At 32.5% G+C, this 21951-nt stretch overlaps 1 long non-coding RNA gene across 1 annotated transcript; it reads left to right on the top strand.

The window, feature by feature from the left end:
• Window positions 1-420: 420 nt before the first annotated feature.
• On the top strand, window positions 421-5211 carry LOC11427079 (uncharacterized). Its single transcript, XR_003006850.2, has 3 exons — window positions 421-562; window positions 654-758; window positions 4929-5211. It is a non-coding gene; the product is annotated as an uncharacterized lncRNA (long non-coding RNA).
• Window positions 5212-21951: the final 16740 nt, after the last annotated feature.

The raw sequence follows: 21951 nt of genomic DNA, 5'->3' as shown, positions 1-21951 counted from the left end.
ACTCATCTTTAAAAATGAAACACTCTGATTTATTTATTTTTTACTTATGGATTGTTTATCTTAAAATAATAATAATAATATACCCGAGCTCTTTAAAACCAGAGTGTTACAAAAGCAAGGCTATGGAAATTGTTTGGTTAATCAAAGAAATAAAATCATAAACACTTTATTCAAAACAATAATCTATTCAAAATTATGAAAGCTTAGATATGAACTAAAAAATATTAATAAAACGTTGGTAAACTAAAATGAAGTTTAATTACAAGAAATATTTTTATTTTAGCTATACTTTATGAGCCAAATAAACATCATGATATATAGAAAGAAGAATGATGTTCTATGATTTAAAGGGACAAATATGTTACATCGATGTACTTAAGAGACATTTAACAATTTTAATGAAGGAATCCTTGCGACAATAGCATGAGTTATTTTACTATATAAAGTGATAAAACAACTTTTTTCGGTATATGCAAAGTTGAAAAAAAGGCTAAAATTATAATGTTTGTTTACAACATGATCCTTTTTGTTTCCCTATTTCTTGTTGTAGTCGACGGTGAAAGTAAGCCTATAATAATTGTTTTTATCTTATATACCCAATATTTTCTTCATTTTTAATAATATTTCTTTATTGTTATTATTTTACATTACAGAAGAGTGTGCGTGTGTTGCCGATTGTATATACAAATATCCCACACTACGCGATCTAGTTGTGAAATGCATCGAAGGTTATTGTAAGGCCATACTCTATAGGAAAGGTAAACAAATATTTATCTATTATGTTTAACCTAAGTCTTTGATTTTATTTCCTCATCATGATACTGTTAATCTTATAATTTCTACGACCTTGCAGTTTCTTTGACAACCTTAAAAACATGTTAAATATAATTTTTTTTTTTTTGGGTACAAATTAAATATAATTTTTTAATGTGCGTGTACATATAAATGGAATACACCACTCATTCTACTAACTCATAATAAACAATAAATTAAACTAATCTAACCCTTCAATATTGTCATTATATCTATATTTATATATATAGACATATACAGTACTGGCTATGAATTTTTTTTATGAAATCTAAAATTCGTAGCTATGTAATCTAGCAATTGAGATTTACCAATGTTTTTAAACTATTATTATACGTACATTTGAAATTATTTAAAGGTTTATGGACTAATAATTTTAGAAATTTTGATTTGAAGATTGTATTAATAAAATTCATCGTTAATAATGAGTTATTGAGAAGAGTAGGTAATCTAAAAGTAAGAAGAAAAAATTAAGGCTTAATTGCACTTTTTCCCATTATAGTTTGCCAATTGTGCGATTTTGCACCCCATAGTTTTAATTTCTCCAGTCGAGCTGTTTTTTTTATTTCTTTTGTTTTGCTTTTGGCCCTTTCAAGAGTTTTCGTCCCCCCTATCTGTACATATTTTTCTCTTTTGTTAATAAGATATTTATGAGTGGGTAGAAATGATAGGCGTTTCTTAGGAGTCCTAAATGCATAGTTTTAAAACTCGGCTCGGCCATCGACTCGGTAGAGGTATTGGGTCACTGGGTCGATGTCGAACCACTGGGTCACTGGTTGAACCGCATGGCTGAAACGGATCAAATCGGATGACTCGGTTAGATAATTCGGTGTTTAGATTAAATTTGCATAGTTATTTAATCATATTAAATCGGATTGAACCGGTGACTCGGTCAATCTAAAAACTAAAATAGTGACACATATAAAATAAAAATAAATATCCAACAAATATAATTTCATAGACTAATTATTATGAGCTTCAAATAAAATATTTGAGCTTTAATTATATGCTTATGTTTTTTACAAAGATTATATATGAAAAAAAAAAATTAGTGGTGGCCGAGATTCGAACTCCGGACCTTGCATATATTATGCATTAACAAAAAAAAATACGGTGAGGTATTTGTATTAGAAAAAAAATAAAAATTAAAAGGAATTTGCTTTTTGATAATATGGCACAAACAATGTTCTTTATCCAAAAATCTGTCATTATATACGTATTAAAAGAAACTTAAACACAAGAATAGATGGTGCTTTAGTGGGTGGGAGATTTTGTTTCAAGTAGCAGGTCACTAGTTCTACTCCCACCAGCGCCACTTTTTGGAAAATAATAAAAATAAAATCTGCTCTTGCTTCTACCCGGTCCGGTTTGTTTAAAACGCCGGTTCACCGAGTTTCGCCGGTTTTAACCGAGTCACATCGGTTTGTGCCGGTTTAATTGCATGACCGATCTGTCATGTGGCTCGAACCGCACACCACCGGTTCACGGTCGGACCGGTCCAACCGGCCGGTCCAGTCCGGGTTTCAAAACTATGCCTAAATGAGTTGGGAAGTCTAACTTTCACCTTGATAATTTACCATACTCTTAGTTCAAGAAAAAAAATGATAGGTCTAAACATATAGCCTTCACCAACATCTCCTACCTCTCCCAAACTACAACAAATCTGAACCAAGAATCAATGTTCACCGTCATCAACCCAAACTCCATAATCATTGTTCACCGCCCCTACATGTTACAACCCGTTTTTCGTTAGAATTATTTTAATTATTTATTATATGTGTTTATATGTGATTATTTGTCTTTGTGTGTATAGAAGGGTATTTTTGTTACTTTAGACTCATAGGTATTTTGGTCATTTGGTGAGTAAGGATAAATTAATCATTTTTTTAAAGAAGGTTATTTTGACATTTTAGTGAGAATAGTTATTTTTACTAAGTTACTAGTGAGTTGAGGTAATTATTTAGAGATGGTAATCATTCGGTGTTTTAACAGTTTAAGTGAATAGTAACTTTTGAGAATTACTCCCTCCATTCCTTTTTAAGTGTCTTTTTAGAAAATTAACACCAAAATAGTGATGTGTATTTTTGCACATTTTCTTTCTATTATACCCTCATTTTAATCCATCAATAAATTCCTATTTTTTGCATAAACTTTATCTTTCCAATAAATTTAATATGTTATCTTTCTCTTGTAACAAACAATTGTCAGTTATTATCTTTTTCTCCAACAAATTCCTATTTTTTTGCACACTCTCTCATAACAAACAATTGTCAATTTTTTAAATATTGTGCACGTCTTTTTAATTATTTTAAGTTAATATCAAGATTATATTTATGAAACTTCTTCTTCTTCATTGTCATCTTGTTCTTGTATCTTATGAAATGAGTCTTCAGCTATTGTTCCCTCTTCACCCCCTCATCAACAATTCCAACGAGTATTCAACTATTTATTCCTTTTGAATATTCATGGAGTCTTTTATTTTTCTTCTCTCAAATATGTTCTTTTACTTTGCACTTGAAGTTTTTAAAAATTGATACTCATCTTATTTATAGAATTTTTTAACTCTTCTTGGAACCATTGTTTGTTACAAAATTTTGTTTAAATTTGAAGAAAACAAGAAACAAACTTTGTTTAATAAAAACAAACTTTAGTTTTCCAATTAGATAACATCAATTAGTTTTATTGAAAAAGATAAGAGTAATGACAAAGGGTATAATTGACAAATTCGTGCTCTTAATTTTTGTGTAATTATGGGTATGTTACTTATGTGCTTAAATCCGTAGTTATTGTTGGTGATAAGTTGTTTTGATGATTTTTGCTTAATCAAGTGTAAACCATGAATTGATGAGTAATTATTGTAGGAACATATTTAAATTCACTTCATAAATGATTATATAAGTTTATATGTTGTTGGGGTTTGAATCAGTGTGGTTGTTTGTGAAGTTTGAATGAAAATGAGAAAATATGAACTTTTGGTAAAAAATGAACTAGATGATGATTTTGACATGAATTGATGTTATGATTGCATGTTTGTTGTTGTTTTGATTGCCTTTTGATGTATGTTAACTAATAGACAAGTTTGGGATCAAAATCGAGGTTTTTGATGAAAAATGGGATGGGTTCCCGAGAGGAAACCCAAGAGCAGGGTGCACTTGTCTGGTAGCTCGGCGTGGCGAGTTGCTCAGTGCAATCACCCATGTTTTTGGAGGTGTTTGAACATGTATGCTTTGTTTCAATGAATTTCTTAGAAAGTGAGGACAATTGTGAAAATAGACAAACTTTGTCAAAAAATATATTTTAAGACCGGATAACTTGTAAATAATTTTACCTTCATGATAATATGATCATATACGAATGAATCAATGATGAATGGGTGTTTAATATGGTGAATGTCTTATTGTGGATAATTGTCCGTCTTTTATGTAAAACGGGATTGTGAAACTTTATCGTTTCTTTCAGGTGTAAATGTTGATGATGATTCCTTTGGTGATTTTAACTTGATGAATTGATGATGACTTGTTGAATTGTGACTTATTGATTGTATTGATATAAGTATTTGATAATGCAAATGTTGGTGAAGAACATAATTGGTAATGATTATATGTTGATATATATATATATATATATATATATATGTTGGTGAGTTATGCAATGTCGAGTCCTTACTTGAACTTCATGCATTCATAGTCATTTTAAGTTGATTTGGAGAATGTAATCAGTGATGTTTATTACATAGCTTCTGCATAACCTAATTGGTGATGTTTATTATGTTGACAGATTCATTAACGGTAAAATTATCGTCGGAATCCTAATGGTACCACATGCATCTAGATGAGTCTAGAATATTGTATAATTGGTGAGTCGTGTCATATTTGAATATGTGGATTGGTGTATACATGCATTGGTGAAACTTGGTGATTGTGGCAAATACTCAAAAAAGGTGAATTGTATGCATTGTTTGATTGCGCTTGTATACTTGATAGTTTATGATGATGTTGAGTTTATTAATCATTTGAAATTAAATATTTCGGCTTACTTTCATTTGATTATACTTTTATTGATTGAATGTTATCTAACCCCCAATGGTCGTTTGGTTGACCGCCTACCTTATTTTTAAGGATGGGTAGGCGGTGTGCAGGATTAGTCGCTTTGCTTTGCTTGTGAGTGTGCCGGAGGCTAGCTTGGAGCTACCTCGTCTTTTTCTTTTGGAGTCTTAGTGTGTCGAGCTCTGATTAGATGTTTGTCTGTCATTGTTTATATTTTATGACTTTATGAGATTTATTCACTCAGTATGCTGAGATTGAAGATTTTTTTTGGTGATGTATTATGGTATATGTGACATGACAACTTGGAGATTTTATTTAATTGTTGATGAGATATTATGATATTATTCCGTTGCGATGTTTTGAAAAATTATTTATGCATATTAGGACTTATAGAAGAACTAGCATCTAAATCATTTGTATGATTTGTATTATTTGCATAATTTACCGCATTAAGGGTTTAGGGTGTTACACTACCCAAACCGATATGCTATTATCACATATCGAAACAACATTGACTACCGAATCAAACTTTTTCCATCATCAATATGAACCAACCACAATCATCGCCGTCTCCTCCCCAAATTCATTGTCTCCTACCCAAACCCAAAATCGAATCCACACTTAATGAACACCGAATCAAACTTCTGATCCATCCACCATCTTCGACTCCACGCCTATCCCCTGGCCATGCCTCAGTGAAGCTCCCTGAATCAAACTTATGCCCATGCCCTTGCTAATGTCTGTGACATCCCCACCATCCAACTCCCAAACCGATTGTGAAAGGTAATCACTTCAGTATAACAATATCAGAAGAAGAATATCTCCTTGGATTAGAATCCTTTAAAACAATCTACATGCCAGAATCATCTGGCCTAAAGACATAACTCAACTTACAGTAGTGGCTTTGTCTGAAAAGCTGAAAATGTTGTAGAAAACATTAGGTCGATGGGGGGTAACATCCCTAAGAAAGGATTATTAAGAATTTTCATTCTTCTCAATTGAGAATGCCAGAAGCATGAGAACTATTGGATCCTAGAATTAAAATCCAAGATTGTTGAAACTCTTAGCTTGGACAGTTGATTTTAATCAAAATCTACAACACAACTCGTTTGCTCATGTTTGGGTATGTATCCATGATAGCACATTTGGAATTTTTTTAGTGTGTTAGTTGATATAGATTTGACATATGAGTTGAAATGGAAAGTTCTAGTTAAAAGAAAGAGATTCACTTTCTTTGTTGAGTTGGATTATGAAAGCATGTCTGATTATTGCACACATTGTAAAACCATTGGTCATCATGTCGAAAAATTTAGAAGGATCACCGTCAGTGAAAATGGGAAAAAAGTGACGAGTTTCCATTCTCAAGAAGAGTTGGAAAGGAACCTGTTAAAAGCATGTTCCCATAAATAACTAAAATATTGCCTCAAATGAGGATTTTCCAAACAACCTTGATGATGAGGTGGCTCTAAAAAAATGTTGACACTAACTGAAAAGAAGCACATTACATAAGTGATAAGGAAGCAGGCAAAACAAATGCATTACAGGACTATCAAGTCAAGATAGGACTTGCAGATAATCTAATAGATGAAAACATAGAATATGTCACTAACAAGGTACCAAATGCAAAATCATGACCAAGAGAACAACTCCCAAACATTCGAATTTGTTGATGCTACACAATTGAATGAAGAAGAAATTCTAAAGCCAAAATACACTAATGGAAACTCCTATAAGAATTCTAAAGCCACCAGATCTAAATGTGATTATCCAAATCATTTTAGATGAAGTGCCTCTCATGGAACATTAGAGGGATTTCCAACTCCCATCAAGTTTGGCCTTAAAGAGGTTACTTCTTACTCATAAGTCTGACTTGGTTTTTATAGCTGAGCCTTGGTTAGAATACTCATTTGAGAAATCGAAGATTTTGAGGGGCTTGTAACCTGACTAGATTATCTCGAATTGTTACTTCTCTGGGCTTTAAAATTGACACATTTCCCTTCAATTATCTTGTTGTTCCAATATTCAAGGGAAAACAAAAACTACTCACTTGCAGGCTATTACATATAAAATCAAGTGCAAATTGGCTTCTTCGAAATCATCATTATTGTCAATTGTTGGACGGTCTGTGTTGGTTAAATTTGTGATCCAAAGTATGTTAATTCACATCATGTCAGTTTATTCTTGGCTTGTTTAAGTACTTAAAAATATTGAAGGTTGGATTACAAATTTTTATATGGAGTGGGAATACCTAAAATAGGAAATTGGTCATAGTTTCTTGAAAGAAAGTTTGCAAGCCACTCTCTGAGGGATGTAACTCACCTGAAACTTTGGTGGAGTTTTTTGAAGTCTAAAGATTCATGGGCAGTATAAAACCAGAGTACATGATTATGATGGAGAGTTATAGTTGAATCATATGTGATGGAACAAATATCAACTTCTGGAACGCCAAGTCGGGTGGTCATCCTGATGGTGAAATGTTATATTTTCCTTTGGATTCTTTGAGCAACCTTAAAGAAACTGTCAGTGAATTCAATGTATATTCTAACTAGAGACTGCCTAACTCAGTTCTACCTGCTTTGCCACTAGTTAATCATATTGTTCACCAAGTTACACTTCCTTCCTCTCACATAGCTAACAAGCTTGCTTGGAATGAGAATAACTCCAGTGAGTTATCTCTGAAGGATGCTTACTTGGTAAAATCCCCATTGAGTCAAAATTATCATTGGGCTAAAACAATTTGATCCCCTGATGTGCCCCTTTCCAATTCTATGTTGGTGTGGAGAATTATGCATGATAGATTACCCACTGACAAGCTTTTGGTGAGTAGAGGTTTCAACTTTCAATCAATGTGTAACATTTGCTGCTCTCAGATAGAATCCATCATTCCCTTTTTTTCAATGCTTTTTTGCATTCAATGTGATTTGTCCTCACCCGCGCACTTTCACGGAAATTTCTCAGAAAGTGATCCATCCCAAAATTGTTCACGCTTCACTGTATAGTTCTTATGGAATGGGCTACCAAAACGAAGATGCATCTTGTTGATGTAGGTAATACCAAACAATTCTTATAATCCTTCATTCAATCATGAATTCCTATACCTACAAAGCACTCTCATTCCAATGTGTGTTAGTCTATATGACAAACTAAGAAGTGCGCTAGAGGGGGGTGTCAATAGCATTTTTCGTTCTTCAAAAGGTTTTGCAAAAACGTGGATTAACAAGAGTATGACTATCGAATTTGTGCGTAATGATGATAACAAAATTAGGACAATGAATATCAAATAAGATTCAAATGTGAATTGTGAAGTTCAAAGAATCAATCTTATGGAGCAAATCATTAATCAATACACATACATTTAAATTGCAAAACTAAACTATTTCAAACCAAACCTATTAACAAAAAAACACCTTAATACCTAATGAACACAAGACATATGAATCAATTTATTTGAAGATTACCTTCAACTGATTGTGAGAATTAAATTGAGAGAATCTCAATTAATATTTATACAACAGATAATTTATATGCAATTAAAATGCAAAAATCTAAAAGGATAAGGGGAATAAGAACACCGAGATTTATAGTGGTTCTCCTTGTTCATCCTCGCTAAGTGTAACACCCTTGAACACCACTATTAATATTTAAACACAAATACAACAATTAATTCATATTATGCTCAAGGTGTTGTTTACCCTGGTTTTTGGTAAACAAACACTAGTTTTCGAAAACAGTTAACTTGAGAGATGAACCAGTAAATCTACGGGTATATTGCGTTTATGTTTGACAGAGAGTATGAATGTTCTTGATGTAAACCAAAAAGTATAAAAGTAGGGACCGAATACGCGTCAAATCTGCAAAGTAAATTGCTAAGAAAAAAGGGTAAATTGCAAGGAACTTAAAGGATAAACTTAAATTGCATAAACGAATGTAAAGTGGTACACAAATTCATACATTTGCAATTTGTTTACTCGTTTCTCCTACAATGCAAATAGTTTGAGGTTGTAAGTTTTGAGTGTATGTGAATTGTGACCCGTTTTTTCTATGAAAAACTCTTATTTATACTACACAACTGCCTATACAGAAACCGTCGAGTGTAACCGCTAATAACTACCCTACATATATTTTGAACTTCAAATGACATCTCTCCGACAGTAACTGCTGTTTTGGCTTGTCGATCTGGCACCAACTTCTCTTTGATATCTTGCTTGCTTGTCGAAGCTTCTCCATCAAACTGCAAAATCTCTCTAAGTCCATAAACCTGATCCAGCTTGTGAGTCGAACTTAGTTGACTGCATTTATTGTTGCCTGTCGAAAATACAGGCTAACAAATTGCCCCCCAAAAATATCTTTTTCATTTGTATCTCCAGATAGAAGTAGAAAAAGACGTTTTTGAACTTTGTCGAACTTGGCTTCCCGTCGAGATAGATAACATCACTATCATCAACATCAAAAGGTAGTTGAAAAACCTTTTATGATGTCATCCAATCCCACTTAGTGGATGACGTTCCGAATTTGGAAACTACCACTTTATTTTGCTTTTATTAACTGTAAGTTCGAGGTATTGATACTCGTTGGAAATTTGAAGTTATATAAAAAAAAAGGGTATGTGCCTTTTCTTTCTTCTTCCTTAGTTCATTTGAACTTTACACTTTTCTTCTTCTTCACCATGAATATCCATCATCTCTCACCCTATGTCTTGATGTATTTTTGGAATTATCATTACTATTTGGGGAGAGGGATGGAATCAAAAGAGGATGACAAAGGCTGATGTTTCTCTAAAAGAAACAAAGCAAAGTGAAGATGAAGCAAACACTTTGCGTTTCGTTAGATAAATTCCACAGACTTGGAAAACGAGAAGTTTTCATAATGTAAAAATGTCTTGAAGAATTTTAAACGATAAAAGTCCCCACTAACTTAAAACTTTTAACTTCTGATCTCTTCGGAACTTACATTTTCAAACGTGGCTTTTTGGATTTCTTTGGTAAGTTTAAGGAAAAGTTAACCATCACCACATTAACCCTTCTAGGGCTATATAAATTAACTTCATCTTCTCCTTCACTCCATTCTCAATTATGTGCTTTCTTTTCAATTCGAAACAACTTAGAAATGGAGAAATTAAGTGATGATGAACTTATCATCATTGCCCAAGAAATCGCCAAATATGGCACACGATATCTTATGGATTTTATGTGAACTTCAAAAACTCATGCTGGAGTCTCAAAGATGCATGTCGTGCTTAGGGTTTTACCTCCAGACTACGTGGATCTGTTCAACAACAACAATATTACTCCGCAACAACAAGCCTTTCTCAACATGATGATAGAGTGGGCATGCACATTACTCTGTGATGTATGGAGTTAGTTTGCTGTATAAACTTGACCCCGACATAGCAGATGTTTGATGCGTTCTAGAGATTGCATATGCTGCTAAAACCGAAGCTGCAGATTACTTCTTGATGTTGCTAGATGCTTCTGCTGAAGGAGGCGAGATAATCAATGAAGCAATCTCTACTTTTGAAAAAAAAATTAGGGCAAAGAAATTACGCGAACTTCGATTGCGCATGTTCCTATGGAGGGTCCCCTTTTGGATGCGCTCTTTCCCTTTCCAGTGGAATCAACCAATGCCAAAATGTTTAGTCCTTAGGCTGCTCTGCTCCTCGAAGGATACCTGTAAAGGAGATGGAAGGCTTCCTAGTTTCAATCTGCCTCCCCATGGGGAAGATAATGAATACTCCCAAACAAAAGTTTGTATTTTCCGCAGGTTCGATTCAAAGCTTCGTGGATTCTGGAGGATGTTTAATTTTGGTCCTCTATCCTATGGTCCATAATTTATTTTTAGGGCTCTTATCTATTTCATAGTACTTGTCGAATGCTATGTAATAGAGCTTGCATTCAGTGTTTTAATATTCGACACTTTTGTACTTTGCTCATTAGTGGATCTTCATTGGAGTCACTTTCATCTTGAAACAAAGAAGTAGCCACAGAAGAGGAGACTTTCAGTGCAATGGATTTCTTTTCCTTCTTATTGGCATCTTCCTCACTAGTTTTCAACCTTAGGATCTCGTGTTCATGCTATTTAAGTTTACCGAAAAAAGTGGTGATTCCAAGAGTATTAAGGTTTTGAGATTATTTTATAGTGGTGAAGTTGGAATGCCAATCTCTAATCATACATCTCAACACCTTGTTAGTACAATCTTGGTTTTAGATGCTATTTCCTAAGTTTTGTAATTTGTGAACAATGTGAGTGAACCTCATTTGCATGGAGGCAGGGCCGGCCCATAGCCCGTCGAGGCTGGGCGACGACACCGGGCCTCCAATTTTTTGGGGCCCAAATATTTTATTTTTTTTATATGTAAGCCACGAAAATAATGGTTATATATCTATTAAAAGCAAATTAATTAAATTTGTACAGCTTGCTTTAGTGGCGTGGCAACTTTTTGATGAGTGTGAGGTCATGTGTTCAAGACCCACAAAAGTGTGATTTTTAATATTATTTTTTTTAAATAACTTATTTATTTTTTTGGGGCCCAGATTTTCTTTTTTTTGCATCTCTTATAAAATTAAAACCGGGCCTATGAATTTGTTAAGACGGCCCTGCATGGAGGATATGGTTTCACCATCCTCCATGTGAAAGAGCACATATTGTTGAACGAGGGTATTTAATTTTTATTGCTTGAACTCCTCAGTATCCTCGTGGAGAGTTTCCAAAGCATCCCTTATTGTCTTAGCAATAATACAATTGAAGCCAAGGGCAGAAATGGGTATATTCGTTGATCTCAAATTGCATTGGAATTTTTTATTTTCATCATCGGTCCAATCGGCCTTAGGCTTGTTTTACATGACACCGTCAACCTCAACTTTTGGTTCTGTGAATAATATGGGCTCAAGTTATGATCCAAGCCCAAGAATGGAATTGGTGTAACACCCCGTTACCCAGAAACAATTTAATAATAAATAAACATACATCAGAGTAAATCCCAAACGGACATGTCACACTACTATTTCAAATTTTCTTAAATAGAATATAAAAACTATTTAATTGAACATCTTTCATAAACTTCAATAATTTGCAGCGGAATATTTGCATTAAAAGCAACAACAACAACCATTTAATTCTCCTTCAAATAATCTTGGCATAAAAGCCTCATCAAGATAAATTCAACAACCAAATAAAGGGCTACATCCACAAATTCCAAAAATTGATACATAGGAATGAAAACAATAAGAAATCTCATCCCGTACGTATCAGAGCCCTAGACATTGAGCCACCACCTACTACTTAGGATCATCTGCAAGTTACCCATAGGAAGGGCAACATTTTCAAGCAGAAGGGGTGAGATTCACAACAATAAATATAGATAATAAATTCATCAATTGAATATAACACCCTAACATAATAATAATTCATCAAATATAAAAATATATCACCATTATCAACATCAACAATAAATGGAATTATAACCAATAACATCGACTCATGCAACACTCAACAACTCCACTAAGACTCCTCTACAATGCACATGCATGTGGTACCATATTCAGGGCCGGAGCCCTCACCGCTAATTGAATAGTTAAAGCATTCGTTCAGGACATAGGTCCTCACCGCTATTGAATGGTTAAAGCATTCATTCAGGACATAAGTCCTCACCACTTTGAACAACAGAGTGTTCCACCGCTTTGAACGACGAGGCGTTCCAGGGCCAGGGCCCTCCCGCTTTTGTGCTTATGCAACTGACTCCACTTGTGTATATCTACGTACAACTTGACAATGCATATATGTATATATGACTTACGACTCCATAATTCATCAACAAGTATAATTCAATTAAATAAATCATACATCCCAGTCAACAACATATCATTATAATTAATCCAATCATTCCAAAAAGTGCACAATTTATAATAATCATGCTTAGACATCAATATCATTCAACATTATACAATTAAATAACAACAGCTCTGAAAACTGGGAAACTCGCCTCGCGAGTACATCTACTCGCTATGGCGAGCACAAGAAAAAGGCTGCTCGTCGTGGCGAACTCGAGGCGAACTCAAAACAGGTGCTCTCGGGAGTTTTGACATTTTTCTCACTAAATCTTCATTTTTAAGCTCCCTATACATCTTTTTAATCTAAAAATTGTCCCAGACCTCTCTAAAATCATTTAGGCACTTAATGTAACGCCCCAATTTTATTTAATTATTATTGGTCGATTTTAAGTCTTTTTATATATGATTTTATATTATTATGTTGTGTGTTATATTTTATTAAATGAGTTATGTTACTATTTAATAGAATAAGTGAGAATTAGTATTAAATTTGAGTTTTGGGGGTTATGTTAGAATTTATTAGAATTAAGGGGGGTAAATACAATAAAGAGAAGTTAAGAAAGGAGTTAAGAAAGAAAGAAAAAGTCAGAATAGGTTTTTACGTGTAACTGTCAGTTTTGGGGAGAAAAGGAGAGCCAAGTCTGTTAATTGCTGTGCATTTCTTTCTGCAATCTAAGGTAAGGGTGGGACTAGCTTTCTATTGTATAATTCTGAAAAAGGGTTTAACCTTATGGTTGTTAGTAGTTTTGATGTTATAGAAATTAGGGTTAGATTTCATTCATAATCTTTTGTATAATCTCTTTTTCTTCTTCTACCCATAAAAGTGATTATTGTGGATTTAATTGGTTTTATTTGTGCTCTATTTGTTGCTGTAATTTTTGGGTATGTTAATATTTTTGAATTCATTATTTTCATGTGTTAAATTCGTAATTGATTCTTAGTTATGTTGTTTGTCGATGATGGCTTCAGTTTCTTTGATCACTTTATAATATCGTCCTTCTTTATTTGATCACTTTACCTTTGTTGCTTGGTTGTTCACCGATAATTCCAGGTATCAGTGCGATGAACCTTTTATTATAATTGCTTTTAAAATCTTTTATGATTTAGTCTTGGTACATATTTGATGATTTCTTAACCGTTCATGAAACTGATGATGTATATGTACTTTCTTCTAATTTTTGACATTAAAAACTATCAATTTTCTATGTTGAATTCTTCATGTTACACGTGGTTATATAGGATGTTACTTCTTTTATTTTTGGCCTTTGGCTTATAAGAGTTTTGTGTCGTACTTATATTTCCAACTTGTTTTCTTCTTGATGGATGAATGGAAATATCATTAGTCTTTCTAGTTTTATTTTGTCATCTTAAAGATTTTATTGTTATTACTAGCTCAATTTTTTATGAATCAGCATCCCTTGATTTCATGCACTTTGATCATTTTGTGATCTTGGATTTGTTATTTTGATCAATACTCTTTTTTTGAAATACAATTGAAACTTGCGCAAACAAAACAATTTGGATTTATAATTACATAATTGATGGGTGATTTAACGAACTCTAATTAATGAATTATGATATTATGATGGAAAGTCGTTCTTGTCGTCAATGACGTTAAAGTTGTAAGTTGTTGTCTAAGTTGTAAAGTTGTAAGTTATCTTTCCAAAGTGTTCCAAAGTATTGGAGTCCTAAGTTGTTATGCTGTCTAAGTTGTTGGAGTCGTAGTTGAAGCTGTTGTTGGTGACTGTTTATGTTAAGGTGTTTTGTGAGAGGTGGTGTACTCTTACGTTGTTGTTTATAAGAGGTGGTGTACTCTTACGTGTCGTCTTTATAAGAGGTGGTGTACTCTTACTTGTCGTTTTTATAAGAGGTGGTGTACTCTTACTTTATCGTTTTTCTAAGAGGTGGTATACTCTTACTTTGTTGTTGTCTATGAGAGGTGGTGTACTCTTACGTTGGTTATGTTGATGAGTATGACGAGGTTATGATGATCTTCTATAGTGTTGAATGTGAGGTTGTTATGATATTACATGATGTTACCTATGAGTTGTTAAATGTACTTGATGAGGGTCATGTTAAGTTGATAAGTCGTCTTCTATTCATGAGCACTAAGGGGATGTTAAGAAGAATTAATATTGAGTGTATATGATGATGTTTATGTTGTTAATTATAATTGATGAATTATATGCTTATTATTATTGTTGAGAAATCTCACCCTTTCTGCTTGGAAATGTTGCCTTCGTATGGGTAACTTGCAGGTATTTGAAGATTAGTAGGAGTGGTGGCTCAAAGTGTCTAGAGCTCTGAGACGTACGGGATGGGATTTTCTTATTGTTTTTCATTCCTAAGTATCAATTTTTGAATATTGCTGATGTAGCCCTATGGTTGTTGAATTTATGTTGATAAGGTTTTTATGCCAAGATTTAATTATGGAGATTTAAACAGTTGCTGTTGTTGTTTTGATGCAAATTATCCGCTGCAAAATTAATGATAATTTTGAAGGATGTTTATTAAATAGATTTTATATTCTATTTAAGAAATTTTGAAAATGTAGTGTGACATGCCCGTTTGGGAATTACTCTGATGCATGTTTATTTATTAATTAATTGATTTTGGGAAACAGGGTGTTACACTTAAAACTACCCATTTTACAGCTTATAACAACACTTCAAAAATCATGATCTCTCAGGTACATACTCGCCATGGCGAGTGGTTCTGCTCGCGAGGCGGGAAAGTCGACTCGCCTAGGCGAGCGATGAGGCGAGCGATGAATCTCAGCAAGGACAGAATGCAGGTTTTTCCCCAAAAATCCAATTTTCTCACTTTCACTCCCCAAATTGGTTTACAGATGTGAAATAACTTGCTGTATGCACTCAGAACCTATTTCTAACCTCAGAACAACAATTCCTACACTCAAAATACAATAATTCACCATAAATCTAAAATTCCCAATTCTAACAAAAACCTGTTAAAAATCAAAATCAGAATTAAGTATCCACACTATTGAAGTAAACCTCACCCTTACCTTAATTTTGCAGAAAAAATGCATAGCAAATCGGTTCCCTTGGCTTTACTTGCTCTTCTCTCCCTTTTCTCCCAAAAGCTTGGTTGTACGTAAAAACGTTTCTCTGACTTCTCTTTTCTTAACTCCCCAAAATGTAACTTCCCTTTAATTCTATTAAACTCCTCTTCATTCTATTAAATCCTAATTAACTCCCCAAACTCCAAAATAATATTAATTTCCCACTTATTCTAATTATTATTAAAATAAACTATATAATAAAATAATGCACACCACATAAATCACAAATATTATTTAAAAATCACATAAAAGACTAAATAATTCCAAAATAAATAAAATAACGACTAGGGCGTTAAAACTGGCCCAAATGATGATCCAAGCCCAATATTGTGATTGGTAAAACCACTTTTGCAGCAAGACACATGTACATGGTGCATGAAAGACAAGTTGCACTTCTTATGTAATGCATGGTGGCAAAGTGAATGGTTGCATGCATTGACATGTTGCAAGATGCATGAGATGCAAGTGACAAGTTGCACTCTTGGAGTTTTCATGGAAGACAAGTGGCTTGTTGCATGTAAGGAACTAAGGCTTACCACTCCTATAAATAGCAAGTTCATTTGCACAATCCCAACACATCTCATCTCATCACATCAAGTAGTAACACAACAACAAGAATTAGAGCTTGTTGAGAGTGAGAGGAAAAATATAGAGAGGAAATATAGTTTCTCCTGTGAGGTTTCTCCTAGTGTTAGTATTCTCCTATTTCAAGAGAGAGGGTAATTTGTCTCTCCTTGTATTTAGAGAGAGGTCTTGTAATTGTCTTCCACTTAGTGAAAGTTCTCTACTCTTGCCCCGTGGTTTTTTCCCCTTATTTGTTGAGGGGTTTCCACGTAAAATATTGTGTGTTCAGTTCCTCTTTTCTCGTCTCTTATTTTAGCTGCGTGATAATATTTTGTTACTCTGGTACCAAGAAATAAGATATTTAGCAACGACATTTTCGCAGCGACAATCAATTTGTTGTCAATAATATGCTTATAGCAACGACTTATTTAAGGCGTTGTAATAAGTTGTTTTTTTCACAACAATTTTGTTATCGCTGGGAAAAATGACTTATCCCAGCAACAATTATTATCGTTGGAAATAATACAGTTTTTTGATATGCATATAGCAACGACTTATTTAAGTCGTTGTAATAAGTTATTTTTGTCACAACAATTTCGTTATCGCCGCGAAAAATGACTTATCCCAACAAGAATTATTATCGTTGGAAATAATACAATTTTTTTATATGCATATAGCAACGACTTATTTAAGTCATTGTAATAAGTTTTTTTTCCGCAAGAATTTCGTTATCACCGCGAAAAAATGACTTATCCCAACAACAATGCATATAGCAACGACTTATTTAAGTCATTGTAATAAGTTTTTTTTTCATAACAATTTCGCTATCGCCGGAAAAAATTACTTATCCTAACAGCAATTATTATCGTTGGAAATAATATAATAAATTTTTTTTATATGCATATAGCAATGACTTATTTAAATCGCAGTAATAAGTATTTTTTCCACAACAATTTTGCTATCGCTGGAAAAAAAAACTTATCCCAACAACAATTATTATCGTTGGAAATAATATAATTTTGTAAAGTCGGTTAAGTTTCTCCAAATTTGTAGACTTTTTTTTTTTTTTTTTTAGGAATCCAAGTTTGTAGGTTTGTTTGTTGCCACTTACTTTTAAACTGTAATTTTGTTCTATAAAAAAGGATATGGAGATATCTTGCAACTAATTAGTAATAAAAAAAAAAAAAATCAAAGAACACCAAATATTAGAAGAAGAAAAAAAAGAGACTAAAATTCACCATTGGCCAATAAGCATTGAGAAAAAATGTTTCACGTGACATAAAAACAAAACAAAAAGAAGAGACACAAGACTTCTCCTTCTTTCTCTTCTTCCTCGCCAGCCAACTCTAACCCATCATTTTACTCAAATTTCTCCATGCATGTGTTTTATTCAAGCTTCTTCTCCAACTAATTGAAGGAATCAAAGAGTAATTTGAAGGAATTTTTCTTTCCCCTTTTCTTCTCTCATGTGGCAGAATTTTCTTTCTCCCTTTCTTCTCTTAAGTGGCCGAGCCACTTCCCTTTCCATATCTCTCTTAAATTTTCCCTCAAAATCTGATGATTTGTGTTGAATGTTTGATGTATTGACTGAAAATTGTGATGGCAGGGATCAATATAGAAGGAATTGGAAAAGGCAAAGAGGTTAAGTAGGTTAAAAAATATAAAAGCTGGATTTAAATATCTTAAATAAAAAATGGTTAAGTATGTTTTTTTTAAATGAGGTTAAGTAAGGTTTGCTCCTTATAAATATTTTAAATGCTATCTATAGTTCCTTTAACAAATTCAACAAGTTTTGGTCACCTAAATGTTTTTCATCACAATTTTTGGTTTCTATTTTTAAGTAAATTCATGTACATTCGTATTTTTTAAAGAAATTTTATAAAGATATTTAGAATATTATAACAATTTTTCCAATGAAAATTCATATTTAATCGATCCATTGTTATCAAAAATTAAACTTGTGAAAAAAATCCAATAATATAGAAAGATCTTTTTACGCAATAAAAAGAATTTTTTGTCAGGATTATCAGTTTTGTAAATCTTATATTGCTCAATTACAATTTCAATTGACATGATTTATGGATTACTTATTTCTTCAAACAAATATTATGAATAACATAAACCATAATAGTGAAATGAGGTATATTTGCAATGACTAAAATCAAAAAAATTATTTTCATATTATAAATACTAAAAGAAAAAATTGATATATTAATGAGGGAGTGGGAGCGGAATGTGGCGTAAAGTCAGTAACACAGAAAGTATCTCTTTTTGGAGTGTTCCTTGGTTAGTGAAGTTCTTTTGTGGAGTAGATTTAGGCGCCAAAGGGTTAGGAAGTTCTTTTGTGAAGTTCTTTTATGGTAGCTGAAATGAGTAGGTTAGGTTGGAGGGTTGATGGAAGGGTTTGGAAGTGGCGACGGAGACTGTTCGCTAGGGAATAGGAGCAGGTGGTGCAGTGTGATTCTCTATTCGATAACATTTTTTTCTTGCATGATAATGTTTTGCATAAATGGATTCGGAAACATGATCATGATGTTGGCTATTATGTAAATTATATTTAATGCTTTCTCAATTAGAATGAGGAAATGGGTAACGATTTGCATAACGACATAATTTGAAACAAAGTAGTGCCTCCAAGTGTCGCTTTTTGCTTGGAGGCTTTATAATAAACAGATTCCCACCATGTGGGATAATTTGACTCATCGTGAAGTTGTTTTGTTAGGCTCGTTGTTGCATTCACGTGGCTATGGGAATGAGTAATCAATTAACTCTATCTATTTATGGAGTGTAATTTTTACAGAAGTATTTGGCATCTTCGTATTTTGATGGTTGTTGATTTATGCAATTCATCCCTATGATATTGGTCGTTGATTTATGCATTCAAGATGTTTGATTTTCATTATTGGTGGTTTGATCGGTCACTTTGCATTAGGTATATGCCACTCAGGAGTGATGTTTTTGGCTTTGCTTTCGAATTTTGCCTTTGTTTGCTTTTTAACTTGACTTTGATCCATTCTAGGCACATCTTGTACTTCATAAGGATTTTTTAATTATTTTAATTTGGGTTCTTAAAAAACCAGATATTTTAAATTCTATTTATAGTTCCTTTAAAAAATTCAACAAAGTTTTGGTCCTCTAAATGTTTTTCATCACGGCTTTTGGTTTTTGTTTTCAAGTAAACTCTTATATACCATTCATATTTTTTAAGTAAATAATTGCTCCGACAAAATCATATTTAATTCATCTATTATTAAAAAAATTAAATTTGTGCAAAAAATTTCTATAATATCCTAAACAAAATTCTAGAAAATAATTTAAAATTTAAAAAAATACATATGATTTTATTTAAAAGTTGGGAGTAAGAAAAAATTGTGATAAAAAACATTTTGAAGCCAATATATTTTTTTTTTTATATATTTATGTAACCAAAATCTTATCTATGGAAAATGTTAACGATTTTTACCGGGACACTTTTTAAACACTTAAAGTGATAAGATTTTATGAAAGTTTGTGCATTTATTATAGAAAAATGTTACATCAACACCATTTATTCCTACACCCATTGTACACCCCACGTATTATAAATATTTTGGTAAATTCATCTCACAACCACACTTTATCTTCTATTTGTGTGGGGTCCAGGTTGCCACGTGTCAGAATTTTGTGTGGATGTAAAAGGTGTATTGCCACATGGGGTGGTACATGTATCATCACTCTTTATTATATTGGAAATTAAAGTCTTTAATTTTTTTTTTAAATAATTTCTTTAAAAATGCTTAAAGAGTGTTCTGGGACTATGAGAATTTTTTTTTTTTTAGGAAATGACTATGAGAATTTTTTTTTTTCCAGACACTTTTTAAACACCAATAACCATAAACTTGTTTAACAAAAAAAAGCTTAATAGAATTATAATTTTACCAAAAAATTGACGGCATTGTTTAGCGCTAAAATAATTGAGCACTTTCTCTAACTCTTCAGTAACTGATACCCATTATCTCCTTCTACTCAAACATATACCCACTAACGTTTCTTCACTGAAAGCAAGAAACTCTGCACAATATGGAGGTAATGAGAGAGACCAAGCAACGCTCAAGTATTTTTGCAGATTCAGATAAATAGCCTTCAAATCTCTTTCAATTTCTTGCAGATTCATAGTTCCCATTCGAATTTCTTTCATATTCAGAATTCAAATTTCTTCCCCAGGTAAGTATTTTTCTGCCTCCGAAATATAGTTTGATTTCTTGAATCTATTACAAGCTACGTTTTTCCTTTGATCAATTTTGGTAAAATGTTTGATTGCATGAATGGGCTTGTTTATGTTATGAATTGAACACATCTATGTTGGATAGTTAGTGTTGAAGCTTATACTGAATAATAGTAAATTCAAGTCTGTGTAATGTTAAGTAAATTTGTTGGATTATCAAAGTTGAATCGTTGTGGTATCATGTACTTTTTTCCTAAGAATCAATGGCTTATTTTGGAAGTATAATGTAGTAAGCATTTGTGGATGCTGCATCATATACACTACTGCTATGTAATGAATCTAAAAACTTGGTGTTTGTTTGTGCACTCCTACATTATTTTTGTTTGCTGGTTTGACATAGCTAAATACAAGTTTGGATTTGGTTAAGAGACACATAATGAATATATGCTAAAGTTGGTGGATTAATGCTTCAACTTGTTATTGTTTTTTGGGATTTGCTAATTTGACAGACACATTTGAAACATATGCTATTGATATTTGTTTTCTGTTTTTCTTCCATTCATTAATTGTATAGAAAAAGACACATTAAATATTAATTCGACTATGTTGAAATTGCAGGTCAAGTAAGGATGATTCAACTGCTTCACAAAAAAAGATTCAAGGAAAAACTACAAAAAAGAAGATTTAATATTGTTTTGGAGCCACGATTTTATTTGTTATATTTGTTAATTTTTGGAATTTTTAGTTTTTCTTTTTTATGAGAAAACCATTTATGATTATTAGTTTTTTTGTGTTAAGGATAATTTATGGCATTTTATATTTTTAATGTTATAGTACTTTGCATCTACATTAAACTTGTTCATTTTTCACATTAAAAATATCGTGACTTATATTCTAATGTAATTTACTTTTGAATAGTTTTGACGATTTAAATTACAAATGTGATTGACACTAATTTTATTAGAAAATAAAAGTTAAAAATAATCATTTTTATTAAATGACATAAGTTGTTGGAAATGTAATTTATACGAATTACTCTGGTTGTTGCGATTAATAGAACAACTTATCGCAACAACTTTAGTTGTTGAGGAAAATATTTTATCGCAACGAATAGTCATTGTAACATTAATTGTAACTAGCATCAATTTGTATTGTTGGCAAAAAAGAACTTATCACAACAACTTTAGTCGTTGAAGAAAATACTTTATTGCAACAAGTATAGTCATTGTGACATGTGACATAAGTCAACAATAATTGTCGTTGCAAAAACATTAGTTTTCACAGCGACATCAAGTGTCGTTGCAAAACTTTTCGCAACAGCACTTATGCCAACGACATGCAGCGATATTTTTTTCGCTGGGAAAAACATATTTCGCAGCAACTTTTCATTTTTCTCAACGACACATATCGCTGTCAAAA

This window comes from Medicago truncatula, chromosome 7 (genome assembly GCF_003473485.1).
Source record: "Medicago truncatula cultivar Jemalong A17 chromosome 7, MtrunA17r5.0-ANR, whole genome shotgun sequence".
NCBI lineage: Eukaryota > Viridiplantae > Streptophyta > Magnoliopsida > Fabales > Fabaceae > Medicago > Medicago truncatula.
The sequence above is the reverse complement of the archived record's forward strand: the minus strand, read 5'-3'. Positions and strand labels throughout refer to the sequence as shown.